Here is a 15275-nt window from a genome sequence, read left to right as displayed (position 1 = left end):
ACCAGAACTGAAGAGAGTCTGAAAATCAAAACTAATGAAAAATAGATGAAGGAACCGAAACAGAATGTGTGGTTCAGGGAAAACGTGGGGGGAGGCTGTGACGGTCCCTGTCAATTTCCTGCAGCTCTGATTCTTCTTCCTTACATATCTACTTCCTCCAAATGTAATTCATTTGGGGGTATAAAGTGAGCACCTAAGTTGACTTTAATTTAAAACAATATTAAAACTAGTAGCCAACTGTCACTAACAGAACATACGGCACACTTATGCACAAAATACAACCATAAATTCAAAATGAATACATTTGAAACTCTTTGGTTTTCAACTCATTTATTTTCTTGAACTGCTATCACAACTGACCAAGTACCTTCATAGCAAATTTCAATATCTTGTAGGGCTGGTATCCCCTTACCATTTTTTTAAACTTTCATAATTACTCATAGTTATTCTCTTCCAAATTCAAGGAAAATAGCTTAAAATAATCTGGCAAGTAGTAATCACTAAATAAATGTTAGTTGTTTTTATTAATATTATTGCTTATTAGGTTTATTCTGTCAGATGAGTTTTAAAAAGAATTTTGTCAACTCAACGAAGTAAAGAGGAGGGATCTCAGTCTGATTTTTATTATTTTATTCCCCACAAATAATTTGGAGAAACTGACATCTGCACAGCGTTCAGTCTCCCTACGCATCAGCAAGGACTGCTTCTCTGCTCACTCTGTCTCTGTTTCTATTGTTCAGTAGAACAGATGAGGACTCCCCTCTGGAAGGCTTAGTGTTACCATTTCAGGCAGGAATCACTGGCTTCAATGAAAAGAAAATACTCAAACTAAGAAAAAAAGGAAGAGGCTGCTGTTAGGCTGCGTCTCACAGAACTGACAGACAAACACCACAGGCCGATGTCGCAGGACTGAACAGGACAGCCGGGAACCCAGGCTCTTCCCTCCACCTCGCTCCCCGGAGCCCCGCGGGTTCTCCCTGCGGCTGTCCTCAGGGACCCGCTTCACGCTCAGGCTTCCCTCTTCGGGCCCACCTCTCTGCTCGTCATGGTTTTGGTCTCCCCATTATTCCAGTGGCCATGTGGCAGGGTTTCCCATGGCCCACTTCCACCCATAACTCTCCATGACTCTACCTCTGCTTCCCTCCACTGATAAAAGATACAGTCTCTGTGTCTCTTAGCTCAAATTCCTAAGACACAAAATCTGATGTGTTGTTGGCTAGTCAATGTCTGGTTTGGGTTAGCACTCTCCCTCCTGGACCAGTCAGTCACATCTGGGATCCAGGGGTGGTGCCGTGGAAGAGCAGCGCACATGCTGCGACAGGAAGGAGGGCTGTGTGCAGAGTGGTGGGCATGCAGACCAGGTCTCCAGGAGGGCCGCCAGCAGATCAGCACGTGGCAGATCTACCCGACGCTGCTCCTCTGTACGTAATACATGAGTCTGTTACCATGAGCAGGACTTCTCTTCATCACTTATCCACGAGGCATCCCTATACGGAGTAACGGTCATGACGTTTGTGTATTTATCACGTATCCAGCAACTTTACATACCAAACCCAACAGTCTCTCACTCACTCCTGCCAGAGTTTTCAGTTCTAACATTTACAACAGTGATCGATTTTTGTCCTCTATTTTTAAACTTTATCCTTATTATCATGCCATTTTTGCAATTTATAGAATATTCAGAAAAGCATTAAATAATACTGAAATTACCAGGCACTCATGGCTTTTCATGTTTTTAGCAGATGTCCTCTAACATTTTACTGTTAAGCAACACGTAAGAAACTAGGAGACGGTATGGCACACGCTTCCGAAATGTAGGAGAGTGATGCCAGTGCAGCACAGATGCTACAAGACACGGTGTCGGGGACCAGCGCGCAGCTCCCAGACCGAAGGACACATCCTGAGAGCGAGACGAGGACACGAGCTGGGAGCAGACCACAAGACAAAGTGGGAAACACCCACTGCTCACTGAGTATTTGAGAGTGGGCCATCCTGAAGCCCCAGGCTTCACACAGCAGCCACATGAAGCAGAAATCCTGAAGCTCAGACGGGCACATGCGCTAAGGCGGTGGTGGCCTTCTGAGAAGGGTGTGGGGCGTAGCCTTCTGTCCCCTGACAGTGGCGGCCGGCCAGAGAGACGAACGCACAAGCCAGCCCCTGGTGTGACAGCGGCTTCACCAGCTCCAAGCATCTTTAAAAAATTGGTTGTAGGGGATGAGGGAGCAAAGGAGAGTTTGGAAAGGATAAAAATATGCTTGAAAATAATTACCCTGCCCCAGAAATCCGTACCTTATGTACTATTGTGAAACAGAGTTTTTCAAAAAATTACAGCATGCTATTAGCCAAAGTCCTTTCTTTTTTATAGTCATTAATTTGGTCAAACATTTTTATTTTGTACATGGGGTTAAGTCAGTTTGGTTGATTATAGCTTGATGTAATTAGCATTATATTTATCTGCTGCCCCTCCAAGTAGATAAGATCCTGGAACAGGAACCATGGCTTACACTTCTTTTATATTCTACACAACAGTTATCACTTAGCTATAACTATGACAGGCAATCAATAAATACTTACTGATTATAAATAAAATTATAAAAAGCTACTGATAGCCAGGGATCCCATTACTCACCTGGTCATTATCTCATAAACACTTGCTGTTGGTGTTAAGTCCCACAGAGTGCAAGTGAGTAGGGACAGGCTAGTACAAACCCATTATCCATCCCAATTTGCGAAAGTCACCCTGTAACAGAGTTGAGAACCAGAGAACGTGGTCGGAGCGTGCGTGTGTGTCTGTGCCTGTGTGTGCATGTGCATGCAAGTACAGGCAAATGTCGATTCTGTTCCACATGGTTTTTGTTTGGAGGAGAAGTGGGGAATGAATAGCCCCTACGAGACCAAAGCGCAAAGTCCGTAAGATAATTCTCCAGGCGTTCACTCAGAGTAAACTCCTTTTTTACTTTGCACATAATTTCAATAGTCTTAGTGTCTGTCAAGTTTTTGCAGTAACTATTTTACATAATATATATAAAAGTGTCATTTTTAAAATAAAATCCAAAGCCTCTGTCATCTCCTGCCAAGAACTGCAATGTGTTTGGGACCAGAGGTGGAATAAAAACACTGTTTTCTTGGGTTTATTTACAATGCACTTAAATCAGAAAAACAGGTTTCCATTTTTTTAAGGTAGAAACCAAATGGGTGACTGGGTATCAGACACACAAACAAACACAAACACCGGGAGTGCTAAATTTGGAGGCAGCAGGGAGGGTGCATGCAGGCAGCCCCCCAGAGCGCAGGGCGGCGGCGGCTCGCGTGCCCCCGACCAGCGGCCGCTCAGTGACGCCCCCCTACCCCCCCGTGACGTGCCGGCCGCCATGTCAGCTCGCCCAGCGCACAGGCTCGTGGGCCTGCTCGGGGATTTATGACACCTATTACAGAGCCGTAGATCAAGCTGGATATTACATGTCAGTGTAAACACCTTTTCACACTCTTCACCGTATAACTTGTCATTTTTAATCTCCTACACTGATGTTAAGCATCCCCTTACTATCAAACTGTAAATACAGCAAGGACCGTATTTCCTATGTGACAAAAAAGAATGATTGAAGAGCTGATTGAAAAAAAAATTCCTTGATTTATTTCACCTGAGGTTCCCCAGGAATATGCTGTGATTTATGCCCCAGCACAGGCTGTCTGATTAGTTCACTCTGGGCTAAAAAGGCAGACCATTAAAGGCATTAAAATTTCAACAAGAATGTTATCTGCACAGTAAGCACAACAGTGACATCTTGTGCCTATGAGCACACGCGATACCAGCAGCCCTGCCATCTCGCAGTGGAAACCTGGGGCCTGATGAATCAGCACTGAGCCAGTGTGATCCAATTCAAGCACTAAAACTGCTTTAAAATGCTGCGAGGGCCTCTGTGCCTGAATGAACCGCGCAGGGGAGGAGGCGTCTGACTTTCCACTTCGCATACACGGCACACAAGTGTGGGGTCTCACAGCTTTCTTCATTACGCAAGGATGCCTGGATGTACAAAAAAGAGCATTGGACCAAGAGCTGGGAGCCCGGGGTCCCTGCCGCAGCCCCGCCAGTATCCACTCACCGTGCTGTCCCCTCGCCTGTAAAAAGGAGGCCTGACGTCTGAAGTCAACCCTAGGCGCACTTTCATACTGACAACCCTTGGATCATTTGATTCGTTGTTAACACAGGATTTTGTGTCACGTTGAGTTGAGACTCAGGCCTGACTCAATCACTGACAGCTGTCACGATTACCCATGATGCCCCGTAATGAATAACCATGAACTTTGGGAGCAAAGAGCAAGCGCGTGTTTGGCTCAAACATCTGAAGGTCAGCGAGGGGTCGGCTGATGAAGGCTGGGTCCAGCTGAGCGGCTCAGCTCTGCGCCCCTTGTCTCTGTCCAGAAACAGCCGGCGGACCCACCAAGTTCCTGATGCTGCAGGGCAGGCGCTGAGACACACGGGCCTCCGGGCACAGGCTTGGAGCCGCAGCATCACACAATCACACGTCCAAACCCAGAGTCAAGTGCGGGGAGCAACAGCGTCCCTTCAGTGGGGGCGGGGACGGGCACTGCAAGTCAGGTGATGAGCCACGTGCTAGAAAGAGAAGCAAAGACGCGGGCAAGAACGCTGTCCGTCAGGCCAACACACAAGAGGAAAGGTGGCAACTTCAGTCCACACTCCATTCTCCCATACAGAGTAAACACTCCGACCCAGCCCTGGAATCCACTGCCTTAATTTAATTTAGTAACTATTTGTTGTGACTCCCTCTGGACAAGACTTGGAGTGGGTTCAACAACCTCCCAGAACCCTTGAACTCAGGCCCACGCACATTCACTGCCCAGGTAACGTGGGCACATGTGTGATGAGGGGTCCACACAGTTACTTCTCACTACACCCAACGCTGGAAAAGACACATGACACGAGTGCAAATTTCCTGCAACGTCTCTTCTCAAACACACATTCAAAATGAAAATAAGCAGTCAAGCATATCTGTAATCCGAACCAAAAAATTACAAATTATCTCTTTATAAAGAATGTTAGAGTAAGAACCTACATGTGAGAAACTTGGAAATAACTCAGTTGACAATCTGGGTGTGAAAGTATCTTCAATTTGCTGGGACTGGAGTCTTGTTTCCTCTCCCAGCACTGCGACACGTTTATCCCTGCACGTTGTTGCAGACTTCGTGCTCTGTTATCCAGTATCCATGCAACGTGGCGAGAGGACTTGAAGGGTCTACTAATGTCAGAGTCTGGGCAGAGAAAATACCATATTGACGCAGTTTAACAATTTAAAATATTTAAGTGTTAGCTGAAGAGGAACAAATAAAATACACACAGTGTCCCTGGGGAAGGAAATTGAGCGATATGGGTCTGGTCGGTTGTTAGCAGACGGTGGCAGGAAACACCGTGAGTGTTGGCCTCACTGTCGCCTTGGGACTGTCCCCTCTGCTGTAACTGCCATCCTGTGAACCGTCAGAAAGCAGTTACAGATGCTAAGGACAACCGGGGGGCGTGGCTACAAAATGATACCTGTCACCCATCGAAGGTCGGGTCATTTCAAAGCTCTAAAGACCCTCTTGGAGATACATGCTGATGAATTAAGGGGAGAAGTGACATAAAGCCTGAAATTAGCTTTCAAGTGGCTCAGGAAGGCGTCCAAGTGCCCTTCTGTCTGTCTTGAAACCCCTCCTCTGTGTCTCAAATGCTAAAATGCTGAGAACAACAAATAAACATCCGCAGAGGTTTCCACGCGAGGCACACAGCAGCCAGCTTTTGAGGAAGCTTCTCAGCCCCAACCTGAACATCGTGGACAAAATCAAACAAGCAAGCAAGCAAACAAACAAACACAAACAAGGCACGCTGAAGCTCAAAGCGGGCCAAACAGCTCTGTGCACCCAGGGAGACACACAAATGGAAGCTGCGAGCAGGATGCAGCCGCAGGCTTGCCAGGAGCCAGGTCTGGAACAGCCGGCCAACGGTGACTCAGCGTCCCTGAGGCAGCGGAGCAGAGAGGGCTCCCACGGGCGAGGATCGGAGTGTCTGGTTCCCGCAACACGGCCCACAGAACATTAACAACACAGCCAGAGACCAGCCGACTCCCTTCCTCCTTTTGATCATAAATGTAAAAATTCCAAATAAAATATTAGCAAATCGGCAGCGTATAAAGATAAGTTATCATGGCAGAGGAAGGTTTAGCTTAAGGACATAAAATGGTGCAGCACCAGAATCTCTAATCAGGTAATCTCCCCATTAGCCTAACAGATTAAAGAAGAAAAGCCATATAGTCACCTCAGTGGGTTCTGAAAAATTATTGCATAAAATTAACAATCATTCCTGTGTTTAAACAATAGAGAAAATGGAAAGGAATGTCCTTAACTCTATCCCCATACCCCCACCGGAAAAAGGGAACAACCCACGGCACGCTTCCCTCCCGGCTATGGTGAAGGCAGGAGTTGGTGGCAAACCAACGTTTCTGCCAAGAACAGAAAATCTGGAAAAAATACCCCACCAATTCCGTTTGAAAGCACTGGAGAGTGCTGAGGCAACCAGGAACAAGACAGTGGGGAAGGGAGTCCCAGGGAGAGGGGGGTCGACACGTGCCACCTTCCCCATCGAGGTGTTGGCCGGCTCTGGTACGAGCAAGACCGTGGGCCCACACAAAGGGCCCCGGGAAGGGGCAGGGTCGCCCACCCCGGTTCCGGCAGCCTCACAAGGACGGAGAGCTAGAAACCAGAGGCGTGAGTGGCCAGGACCCCAGGGCGAAAAGAAGGGCTAAAAACTGGCCCTGGCAGCCCACCAGTTTTCTCCTCCGGGTGTTTGCTGGCTTTTGAAGCCAGGAAGGTGGGAAGCCCTAAGCCAAAAAGAACATCCCAGGACACAACAGTGAATATTAAGCCAATAACTAAGAAGTCACGGGCTGGAGATGAGGCTGGGCAGGGGAAGGACCCCGGTGATCACTGCGGGCTTCCAGCCGAGACATCTGGGAGACGAGACTTGCAGCCCAGCCTCCAGTCAGTCATCCCACAGCCACATAAAGGCCACCACACCCCCCTGACTTCCCAGCAAAGAAAGGAACCCCTGTCCGGGGCAAGACAGCATCAGAGGTTCCACAGTCATTCACACAATGTGCAGCAGTCGTGAAAACAATTACTCACTTGTAAAAAGACAGAGCCGTCTGACCAAAAATCAAGGAAAACAAGCCAACAGTAACAGACCCACACTGGATGGAAATACTGAGATTATCAGATAAAGAACCTGAAGTAGTAAAGAACATGTTCAAGGAAATGATGGAGAGAATGAAGAAAAAGAACAGTCTCACCAGAGATCTGAAGTCTACTGAAAGGAACCAAACGGAAATTTTAGAACTGAAATATACAGTAACTGAAATTAAGAACTCCAAGGATGAGCGTAACAGGAGATGACACGTGACATAAGAAAAGCCCCATGAACTAGAAGCCAGGTCAAATGGAAGGGTCCAAACAGAGCACAGTCAGAAAGAGAGAGAATACAGGAAAGAGCCGGGGAGACTCGTGGGACTTCCGGGGGAAGGTCTAACATACGTGTAACTGGAGTCCCAGAAAGAAAGGGCAGGTGTAATGCAGGAAAAACACCGTCTGAACAGACAACGACTCACAATTTCCTAAAACGGATGAAAGACATGACCAGCCCACGGAGCCGAGGACAGCTGGAGGGGTGGGGTCCCTCAGGAAGCACCATGCTTCCTGGGGAAAGTCTGGAGCACAGCAGAGGAGCGCTAAACAGGTCACAGCCTGAAAGAAGACTTCTGCAATCCGCAAAACCAGCAGAAGATTAAAAACCACATTACCTTTCTTAAAAGTCGACAAATCAGTTTTTAAAAAAACAAGCAAACTATCTGCTTTCAGGCCCCAAAGGCCCCTCGTTCCTTCTGCACCTACATGTACACCAGCCTGAGCTCTGCCTGCTCTCCCAGTGTTGGGCTGGGAGTAGGAAGGAAGGACCAGCACTCACCAGTTTATTTCTTCCTAGGCTGCCTCCCCTGGAGTTACAGGCTCCACGAGCCCACAGTCAGTCTCCCGGGTTCCAGGCTATCACAGGCAAAAACGTGTCTTCCCATGACCTATGCAGGGCACCACACTGTCTGTTTCTTCACACCTGCTACCTCACCACTAAGCCAACGCACACATTTTTTGGGGTTTTGTTATAGCAGAACCCCACTTGCAGGCTCAGATTTCTGACGAGGGCCAAGGAGACCCAAAAATACAGTGGGATAAGTAAGATAGCAGCTTATTTTTCTCTCATGTCACGATTCAGACACAGTCAGTGTGTGGAGGACTTCAGCATGATGTCACTCAAGGGCCCAGGCTGGCCCATCAGCTCTGCTGAGCTCACACACGACCACTTCTGTGTCCATGAACACAGTCGCTCCACTTTCTGGCCAGCAGGCGGTGAAGAGAGAGTCCAGGGAGAGGACGCTCTTACGTCTGTACCCCTCCATCGCCCGACCTGGCTGCACAGCCACACCCACTGCCTGAGTGCCTTCGAAACGCAGCACAGCTTTCCAGCATCTGCAAGACAGAAGGACGGGGCAAGGCTGGCAGAGCCCACTCGGGGCACCAGCAGACCAACTCTGTGATCCCACAAAGCACACCCCTTCCCAAGGAGGCAGGTGTGCTTAAGGAGCTGGGCTGGGCTGGGCTGGGCTGGGCGGCGAGATTCATCCCTTCGCAGACTCGCAACCACGTTCCTCACCACTTCCTCCCAGGACCCTGCCGGGTTCGTGTGCCATTCTCCCCTCTTCCTGCCACCAGGACAAACCAACTGCAGGGACCTGAGAGGCCCAGAATCAGCTTGGGTGCCCACCTCTTAAGCCTAGACAGGTCCCCCTTGCTCCAAATCCAGGAAAGAAAAGGTCGAGATGCTGTCTCCCCCCAGAGGATCCTGGACTCCTGCAAATAGCAAACCCCTTCCCAAACTCCACATTCCAATGGAAGGAGCTGAATTAATATGTCAAGCTCAGGTCCTGATAGCCAATCTTGCCAAGGCAGGGGTGTAACTAAGAGATACTGATTTATAGAAGGAAAAGAATTTCTTCTAATCTGCATCTATCCATAAAGAAAATCAACTAGCAACATCTTTTGCCTACACAGACACACCATACACACATACACATACACACATGTGCTTGTGTACACACACACACCACACATGTACACACACGCACCACAGACATGTGCATACACGCATGCACCACACACGTGTACATACACACACGCACCACGCATGCACACACATACATAAAAATATGCGTGCGCATCACTCACATGTACATACACATACATACACACTACACACATGTACACACACACAAACACCACATACACACAAGCACCACACACACGTACATACACACACATACACACACAGTTAAGCTCTGGTGACACCCCTACCCACCACTTGAGGAATTCCATTACACAGCAAATAGTAAATGCCACGCAGGGATAGAAAAGAAGACTGAAATAAGAGAATGCACACTTTTTGTTCCTGAATGGGAAAATTTGACATTGTGAAACATTAGTTCTTCCAAAATTAATAACATAATTTCCATCTGAATCTTAATGAGATGATTTTAGGAACGTGAAAACTTGATTTCACAGTTTACCAGGAATCTCACACATACGCACAGAAAGAGAAATCAGGGAAGCGTGTGGTACCTGATAATAAAAAATGCAGCCAGTAATCACAACAGCCTAGAGCAGGTGGAAGAAATGAAGCTGTTACATGCATCAATGGAACAAAACAAACAGTTGATCCTAGTACATATGGGAATTAAATACACAATTAAAGAAGTTCTTTAAATCACTGTAGCAAAGGTGACCTATTCAAGAAATTGTTCTTACAACAATTTTATGGGTATTTGCAGTATTTATATATATCTGTATATCGGATCTACATCTCACAATTTTCATTAAAATAAATTACAGGTAGACTAAAGATGGAAGGAGGTGAGACCATAAAGATAACAGATATCAAAAAGATAATAGGGAAATACTATGAACTACTTTATGAGAACGATTTAACAATTTAAGCAAAAATGAATTCCACGAAGCACACAAACAGCCAACTGAAGAAGAAATGAAAAATGTACAGAGACAAAAGAAAGAAATTGAGTTTGTAATTCAAAGCCTTCCTATAAAACTTTGTTTTATAAAATAACGCCTAAAGTGGGAAAGACTTTGAAGAAACAGGCATTCTTACATGTTGTTGAAATACATGCAAATCGAGACAGGCTTTCTGCAGGGAAGTTTAACAATGTTTGCCCGTTTTTTTAAATTTGTGCAACCTTTGACAGTGACCACGTTTCTCTGTAGGATGAAGAGTGTGGATATGAACACGGCTGTTCAGGCCTACTGACCTGAGAAGCAGACGTGCTGAGTGTCCGAGACTGTCCATCACAAGGTCGCTTCTATTTCCAAAACCAAAAGGAAACAAAGTGAATGACAAAAGATATCATTAAATTAATCAATATTAAAACAAGGTAGTTAAATACGTTAGTGTCCATCCACTACATTCACACAGCGGAAGGACTGGTTGGCAGGCGTCAGTGTATTTATTCAATTAGAAATATGTTCAAAAGAGAACATGATATTTCAAAAGGTTATGAACTAATATACCTGGTATAAATAAGCTTTGCTTTCTTTGAGAGCGACTTTGTATGTTTTCACAGCAAAAACAGTTTCATCTGGAAGGGCTTTTACCAAGACACTAGTGGTGATTATTAACGGACAGCACATCTGGGTGACGTCTCCTTTTTCCTTTAAAGCTGTCTCTGTTATCCGAATTTTTTAATATGAGCGTATATTTTTTATTTTTTGTTGGGGGAGGTTAATTAGCTTTATCTATCTTTATTTTATTTATTTTTTAACGGAGGCACTGGGGACGGAAGCCAGGACCTCGTGCACACTGAGCACACGTTCTACCCCTGAGCTCTACCCACCCCAGACATTAATTTGTAATGCACAGTTTCAGTTGCAGATTTAAAGATACGCATGAGTACACGCAAGCCCCTGCCCTCCCCACGTCAGCGCCTGATGAAACGCAGCTGCAAGACGTGTTAAACTGAGCGGCAGCCCCGCCGCCCGGTCCTGCCGACCCCCTTGCGGCCACCCTGCGGGCTCACCTGCCGGCGCGGGCATCGCCCAGGCCGGCCGCCGCCTGCCTAGGGGGCTGCGAGGAGGCAGGCCGAGGCGGCAGCGGCACTGAGGCAGCGGCGAGGGAGGGAGGAGGAAAAGGAGCGGGAAGGAAAGCGTTCTAAAGAGCACCGGGGAAGCGAACAAAACCACGGCATCGTGAATTTCTCGTCGGAGCGTTCCGGAATCCCACGGCGCAGGCACCACCACCGCGTCGGTCACCAGCCAGGTGCCGCCTCGGGTCCCCTACGCCTGGGAACCCAGCTGAGCAGCGCCCGCCAGGGCATGAGGGTGTTTCCCACAGAACGTGACTGTCTTCCTTGAGAAACAGAGCCAGAGGCGACAGCACTTGTGTTTCGGACCCGGCCAGGAACCTGGGTAGCACCGGACAGGCTGGCGCGGCTGGCTCGGAGGGGCGTGTTCAGGTATCGCTCTTGCCGTTTTCAGTCTTAAATGAAGTAAAGTCGTCACCAAAACAACGAGACTCTCGCTTCTCCGACGGGAGCAGAGGAGCTGGTGGGAGCCACGCCCCGCTTCCGGCGCAGAAGCCTCGGGCAGGCCGCGAGCGCCGCCTTAGAGGGCGGAGCGGCGGGGCCGGGGGGCCGCGTCCCGCAGGACGCGCGGGCCTGGCCGGGCCTCGGCCCGCTCCACTACGCGCGTGGCTTGCTCTGGGTCCAACCTGACCGTCCGTCAAGAGCCACAACCGGCCGAAAATGAAGGCCCAGCAACAGACCAGCTGGATCCACCTCACACCCGGACGTCCCGGGAAGGCGGTCCTCGGCCGAGAGGGGTGAGGGCCGCTCCGTCCATTCCCGTCCGGTCTGCGCCGCCCAGATTAGAGCCTCCTTGAGCAACTGACGGCCCCTGGAGGAGAGGGGACGGCTCCCGGGCTAACCAGCTGGACGGAGCCTCACAGGACGGACCCGCGTGTCTCGAAGAAGGACCTGGGAGTCTACGTCTTGAGTGACAGTGAAACCCAAACGAAAGGGGGACGTTCACTTCGAGCCAGCCCCAGCCGGCACTGCCCCGGGCGGAGAGCGCTTTGAGGATCCCAGGCCTCTTGGCCAAGGCGCCGCGAGGTGAGCTGCGTGCTGGGTTACAGAACACGGACTTCCGGCTCTCACCCCGGTGACACGACCTCCCCAGGCGGTGCCCGTGACGTCCCCGGAGACAGGCCCCCTCCGCCCACGACTCTGTAGGAGGTCCACGGGGAGAAAGCGTGCTCTGCGCGTGGACGTTTTTGCACTCTCAGACCCCTAGCTGCTGCTTTGCATTGTAAATTAAGCGACACTCCGGTCCTACGCACGTGTCTCGCGAGTTTATTTAGGGTCATCTGGTCCCTGAGACTCAGAACTGTCTCAAGTTAGATTCTGAACCCGAAGGAATCACGATGCCGTCTGGGCTGGGAGAGCGCCAGCGGGCAGGATCCCTCGGCAACCCCGTTAGCCCGGGCGCGGCGACGCGCACTGAATTCCCACAGCTCCCCAGACAGTCCGAGCTCCTTTGCGGGCGCGAGAGCCCCCAGCACCCGGCCCCGCCCGCCTTACCCTGTGCTCTGCGGCAGCTCTCAGCTGCTTGATCTGGGGACACACACACCCGCCCCCCATTCACAAGTGTGCCTCCACGCCTCTGCCTTGCTGAAACCCCAGCCTTCACCTCAGAAGCTCACTCAGCTTCCGTTTTGGCAACGCTGCATCCTCTACGCCCCAGCCCGAGGCCCTGGGAGCCCCCCACTTCGGGCCGCTCCTGCTCTTGGCCCTGCCCCCCACCCCCGCGGCAGGGATCTCATCGTGACGTGTGGTTTGTATCTTCCCCTGGATGGGAGGCTCCAGCGAGGGACTCCAGCGTGTGCCTGTTGCATCCCTGGGACTCACGGCCCTCGAAGGGCGCGTCCGTCCGCACTTATCAAGCATCGAACGAAGAACCAGAACAAGGCTTACCTACATCTCAGGGAAGCGCACTGCAGTGAGCCTCCTGGCTCCTTTCTCACAGCCCTGGGAACGGGGGTGGGGAGAGGTGGGCTGGGGGCTGAAGAAGCCAGAGGAGGGGGCGCACCGTCCGCCCAGCCCCTCTCCCGACCCTGCTGGGAGGCGGCTCCAGGAGGGGACACGTGGCAGCGAGAGCTGGGCGGGGACTCATGCCAGCAGGGCGGGCCCCCAGTGACGGAGCACGAGGAAGGAAGACCCGACGTGTGTGCCCCGGGCTAGAAGGGAGGGGACATCCACTGCCCCGTGAAGGGACCTGCGTCTGAAACTGCCTGGAAAATCAGACATATCTTCTCCTGACAATTTTTCAAAATTGGGTAAAGAACAATATTAAACCCAATTTATAATGTAATGAATTGTCCAACTTTGAAAACCTACTTGATATTCCACAGGGGAGACTCGGGCTGGAGGCACCCCGCCGCGCCCTGCACCTGCTCCTGCAGACTGCTTTCTGACTGCGCTCATTTTATGGTCCCATGTTTCTAAGTGATATCCTGAACGAAGGAATAATTCGGACAATAAATCCATTTCAATTACTGTCCATTAGAAGACAGAAAAACATTAAACCCAACCGAAGCTCACGGGAATCACAGGTTGCCCTTTCAGGTGAACGTTAACTGAATGCGTCCACAGGTACCACCACCCGGCAGGAACCCTTTCTTCTGAAAAGAGCACCTTCCATTCAGACAACGTGGTTCTCCGCTCTCCCGGCACAAAGTCAGAGCCCGCGGCAGAAGGCAGGACAGCGGGGCGCACACCTTCTCTGACGCCCTGTCCCCGCCCTCCCCTTCTCTCCCCTCCTCTTCTCAGCTGTCCTACAGCTCATGAGATCTTCCTCCACGTCCAGACCGAAGCAGACAACTAGATTTGGGGGGAGTGGCTTTAATTTCAAATCTCTTGGAGAACATGACAACTGAGCCCTGGCCAGCGTCCACCTCGGTCCAATCCACTGGGGCCATGGTGGCCAGACCATATCAAACAAACGTGTCTGTGTGCAAAGCACCTGGACAGGTAAGAGGCTCAGAGAAAGGAGGCTGGCTCAGAGGTCAAGTTACTGCCCCCAAAATGGGTCTATTTCAGGGATTCCCCCCACAAGTCCCCCAAAGCTTTTAGGAAGGAATAAATTTCAAATGAATGTTTCCTGCGAACACCTATTACACGGTGGAGAGATGAGCTTCTCCCATTTCACCATGACCATGAGCGTATGTGTGCCATCACCGTCCTTTCTACACAGTGAGGACCACATGGCAGGGAGTCCACCCAACCCTGTCCTCGGGGCAGCCCCCATCCCTCACACTCCACAGGGGTGAGCAGGTGAATGGCAGGGAGGTTCTTCTGCACGTTCACAATAACCGTGGGAGAGTCCTCGTGAATTTAGTAATTCCAGGAGGCTTTTAAGATGATTGATCAGAACCATGAAGAAGGAGCTGGCCAGGCTGATCACCTGCCTGTCCCAGGAAATGGAGACGTGTGTCCTCCCCGAATCACGCTGCCTTCCCTCCTCCCCTCGCCCACTGTCTTCACCCCAAGGCCCGCCTGCAGCAGCACCTGCCCCTGACAAGTTCCACAGGCCCAACAGGTGGCCCATGGCCTGAACTCATTAGCTTGGATGGTGACGGAAGCAGGACTGTCAGTGGACTCAAGAACGGCTGGGAGGACCTGCCGACATGCAAGCCACAAACAGCTGCTCACAGGAGCCAGGTGCACCTAACTTCGAAAGATGCTGGTTTTAGAGCTAATCCTGAGCCCAGGCTCCCACAGGCAGGACTGAATCAGGAAGCACGAAGAAAGAGAGAAGGCTCTTCAGATGGCGAAAACAGAAGGAATGGAATGGCGGTGACCAGAAGGAGAGGCTGGGCTCAGAGGTAGGAAAGAACCCATCACACAGACGAGAGAAAGATTCACCTCATGACTGAGGTTCCTGTCCTTAGATGTCAACCTGAAAGTCACCTCCTTAGGAGTTGTGGTGTGTGTGTGTATACACACACACACACACATATACACAACGGAATACTACTCAGCCATAAAAAGAATAAACCAATGCCATTTGTAGCAACAAGGATGGGCCTAGAGATTATCACACTAAGTGAAGTAAGCCAG

The 15275-nt window shown here is 50.1% G+C and overlaps 1 long non-coding RNA gene across 2 annotated transcripts in view; it reads right to left on the bottom strand.

Moving 5' to 3' along the window:
- Positions 1 to 3611: 3611 nt before the first annotated feature.
- Positions 3612 to 15275, bottom strand: part of LOC140697262 (uncharacterized) — a 35955-nt gene continuing 24291 nt past the window's right edge. The window contains exons 3-5 of one of the 2 annotated variants that reach the window (XR_012074113.1): positions 5076 to 5271; positions 4104 to 4615; positions 3612 to 4024 (exon numbers count right to left, since the gene is read on the bottom strand). This is a non-coding gene — a long non-coding RNA (uncharacterized lncRNA). Of the gene's footprint in view, positions 4616 to 5075; positions 5272 to 15275 lie in introns of both variants that reach the window. The other variant, XR_012074112.1, reaches the window with a different exon arrangement.

The sequence above is a fragment of the Vicugna pacos genome, chromosome 7 (genome assembly GCF_048564905.1).
Source record: "Vicugna pacos chromosome 7, VicPac4, whole genome shotgun sequence".
Taxonomy (NCBI): domain Eukaryota; kingdom Metazoa; phylum Chordata; class Mammalia; order Artiodactyla; family Camelidae; genus Vicugna; species Vicugna pacos.
Note: the sequence above shows the minus strand (reverse complement) of the source record. Positions and strands in the feature narration are given on the sequence as shown.